General features: G+C 41.4%; 1 pseudogene; it reads right to left on the reverse strand.

Annotated features, from left to right (window-relative positions):
- Window positions 1-2151: 2151 nt before the first annotated feature.
- LOC115285660 lies at window positions 2152-2608 on the reverse strand (annotated as a pseudogene).
- Window positions 2609-4076: the final 1468 nt, after the last annotated feature.

Here is a 4076-nt window from a genome sequence, read left to right on the forward strand (position 1 = left end):
AGAGATGGACAGATACTATATGTTGTCACTCATAGGTCTAACAAAAGAAACCTAACAGAGGACCACGGGAAAAGGAAAGAGGGGAAAAAGAGTTGTGGAGAGGGAGTGAGGCAAATCATGAGAGATCTTTGAATCTTGAGAACAAACTGAGGGCTGAAGAGGAAGGGAGGAAGGGAAAGGGTGGTAATGGTCATGGAGAGGGGCACCTGTTGCAAAGAGCACTGGATGTCTTATGGAAACCAACTTGGTAATAAACTATTAATAATAATAAAAAAAAGAACACTTGGAAATAAGAGAGGTTATATGAAAGAATAAGTTTCCCAAGAAGACATGCAGGTTAGTTAGAGTACTTGACCTTGGGCAAAAAGAGAACTCTATCTGCTTGCAAAGAGGCAGCAGGTGGCCCACATGACGGCCCTCTGGCAGCAGTGGTACAGAAGAGGCGGGGGTTCATGCCTGACAGTTCTCACTTCCTCAGGAACAGGACAGGATGCCGTCTGCTGAGGAAAGGGCTGCTGGTGGAGAAAACAACAGCAAAGACCTGAAAGTGGAGCCTGAGAAGTGGCCAAGAGAGCTAAAAGGAGACACACAGGGGCAGGAGTCTAGTGGTGAGAGGTATAAATCTGGTGCTGGATGGCAGGCAGGGGCTGGCACCTCCACTCCCCTGGCTTTGGGGCTGTGGGCAAGCTCTTTATCATGGCTCCCCTGACTATTGAGGTTTGCCTTCATTTTTCTTAGCAATATTTTTGTAACTTTTAGTACAGAGATTTTGTATGTATTTTGTTAGACTTCTCCCTAGATGGGTTTTTAAAGTTTGTTTGTTTTGTTTTGTTTTGTTTTTTGTTTTGTTTTCTAAGAGAGAGAGTAGGGGAGGGGCAGAGATAGAGGGAAAGAGAGAGAATCCCAAGCAGGCTCCTCACTGTCAGCGCAGAGCCCGATGCGAGGGCTCAAACCAACAAACCGGGAGATCATGACTTGAGCCAAAATTTAACAGACTGAGCCACTCATGCGCCCCCTAAATATTTGATATTTTGATGCCATTGTAAAAAATACTTTATTTCATTTTCTAGTTATTTGTTGCCATTATGTATGAATACAATTAATTGTTTATTGACTTTGTGTCCTGTAACCTTGCCAAATTCAAGTATTATTCTAGTAGTTTTATTTTTATATTCCATAGAATTTTCTACATACACACAAGCACCCTTGGTCATAGTCAAGAGGAGATGTATCTAAATATTATTAAAGCTGCATGGAAAGGTGCAACAATTGTAAAATACGTAACAACCAAGTGCCATGGGATGTCTAAGAGTTCTAGAACCACTGGGTAACATGAAACCCTTAGGTTCACAACCAGCTTTATGTTTTTCACAAAGTCAAACATAACTACCAGAATTAAGCTTCACACCTCCATAACACAGGCAAGGTTCTTGTCATTATTGGAGGCCCAATGGTCTCAATGGTCCGCCCAGTGTTGCAGAACGATGGATCTATGCTGGATGCATGATTTTTATATTTGTACACTTCCCACCGTTGGGCCAAAGACGGTCCTTGGAAGTTTTTTAATGATAAAAACCATTAAGCTGGAAAGGACCTTTGATGAACCTCCTTTCTAATTTAGCACTGCTACCTAGAAGGATTGTTTGCTCTCTTGAGGCAAAGACATGATTAGAGCCAGTTAATTATGCTCCTCTGGATTTCCGAAGCAGTTTCAACACACAAAAGAGAAGCAAAGTCCCTCCCTCTCCTGTGCCCTTCAAGTGGACTTGAACTACAGTCTGACCTAACATCTATTTCCTGTTCAGAAATCCACTACTTTTTTCATGGAAACTATACCAACTTAACAATTCATGCTATAAATTCCATGTTTTTTTCTTTCCCAACCAGGACCCTAAGATTCTCGTGTGTTGTTTTTTTTTTAACTAAAACAGTTGACAATTTTATCTTCATATTTCACAATACAAATGAAAATTGCTCTTTTTTTTTGTTTGTCCCACTATTCCCTTGCAAAAATTATTCTCTGTTTGATAGGAAGGGTAAGCAAGTCTTCCCTGTCATGCTGTTAGAAAACACCAGAGTCACAGCACCATGATCTCCTGGTGAAGTAGAACAAGTAATATAAAATGGATATAAAGAGGTTCCTGTCTCTCCTTATCTGTCTGGTTGAGACATTCCCGGCCGAGTGGGCACCATCAGGGGACGGGCAGGAGGTCTCATCATCGGGGACCCTGGCATCATTGGCATGTGGCCTCCCATAGGCGGACTCATTGCAGGAGCAGGTCCCACGGGCATCATCCCAGGAGGAGAAGGGCCCCCCCATGTGGAGTCCTGGCATCATACCTGGGCGAGGAGGGCCCAGGAGACTGGGGGGAGGTGGAATCATGGCCCCTGCAGGAGGAGGAGCAGAGAATGGAGTAGGAAGAATCTTCCCTTGCTGAAACGCAGCGGTTGTTTTGTCAATCAGGCTCTGGGCTTGCTCTTCCATCCATTTCTGGTAGTAGTCTTTCACATCCTCTTTGTGTTTCCTACCACTGCAGTGTGTCTTTCTCACAGATGGAGAGTTATGGGTGAGGTACGTGTCTCAGTAGTCACAATAAAACTTGGGCATGTTGCTCTGCAGGCCATTGGCCACTCCATTCCCTAGGATTCTCGTTTTTATGTTCCTTCCAATGGAGAGTAAGCAAACCAGAATCTCCTTGATCCCTTCCAAATAGTACCATTTAAGCCTTGAGCAGTCTGCCTCCCTGGGGTCTGTCAACAAAATAAACAGCCCAGAACTCATCCAGGACTTCCCAGGAAAGAAAAGCGAGAGAAAAGAAACTTAAAACTACTATGCCCTCTGGTGGTCATGAGAGAGACGGAACACACCAAAACATCAAATTTCCCAAAAGTTCTTCAGCTACATTTAAAAATATTTGCTGGGGCACCTGGGTGACTCAGTCGGTTAAGCCTCCAACTTCGGCTCAGGTCAGATCTCACGTTCGTGGGTTCGAGCCCCACGTCAGGCTCTGTGCTGACAGCTAGCTCAGAGCCTGGAGCCTGTTTCCGGTTCTGTGTCTCCTTCTCTCTCTGCCCCACCTCCTCTCATTCTCTGTATTAAGAATAAATAAAACATTAAAATATTTAAAAAAGAATAAATAAAAAAGTAAAAGTATTTGCTTATAATTTTATAAAATATAGTATATCTTTACCATAAATTATATCTTAATAAATGTTAAAAAATGAATTATATCTATAATTTAATAATGAATTATATCTATACTCTTGTTTTTACTCTTTCTTAACTATAGTACTATTTGTACATATTTGATCTGTTTTTCTTGATCAGACTTTTTTTAATTTTTTTTAATGTTTTATTTATTTTTGATACAGAAAGAGACAGAGCATGAGAGGGGGAGGGGCAGAGAGAGAAGGAGATACAGAATCTGAAGCAGGCTCCAGGCTCTGAGCTAGCTGTCAGCACAGAGCCTGATGTGGGACCCAAACCCACGAACGTGAGATCTGACCTGAGCCGAAGTCAGAGGCTTAACTGACTGAGCCACCCAGGTGCCCTTGATCAGACTTTTTAGTGAGTTTTTTCTTGAGGTTTATAACTTCCAGTTGTTCTTTTGTAATTTTTTTCCTTTTATTAGTATTATTTTATTTATTAGGATTTATTTTATTTATTAGTATTATTTTATTCAAAGAAAGGGACTTCTTTGAATCCCCCTTTCCAAGAAATGCATATTGAATGTCTTTTGGGTTTTTTCCTTAAGTGATGATAAAATCACTATATTTAAATTTTCTCTTGAATATTGTTTTGATAAAAATTACAGATTTGGGGGGACACCTGGCTGGCTCAGTCTGTTAAGCGTCCAACTCTTGATATCTGCTTAGGTCATGATCTCACAGTTGTGACATCAGGCCCCACGTTGGGCTCCTCACTAGGTACAAAGCCTGCATTGAATTGTGTCTCTTCTTCTCTCTCTACCCCTCTCCTCCTCTCAAAATAAATATACAAACTTTAAAAAGTTACAGATTTTCATATGTAGTGTTGTCATTTAATAAACAGTATGTTGCTATATTCCTTAATTTCC

This window comes from Suricata suricatta, chromosome 2, assembly GCF_006229205.1.
Source record: "Suricata suricatta isolate VVHF042 chromosome 2, meerkat_22Aug2017_6uvM2_HiC, whole genome shotgun sequence".
In the NCBI taxonomy this organism is placed as follows: Eukaryota; Metazoa; Chordata; class Mammalia; order Carnivora; family Herpestidae; genus Suricata; species Suricata suricatta.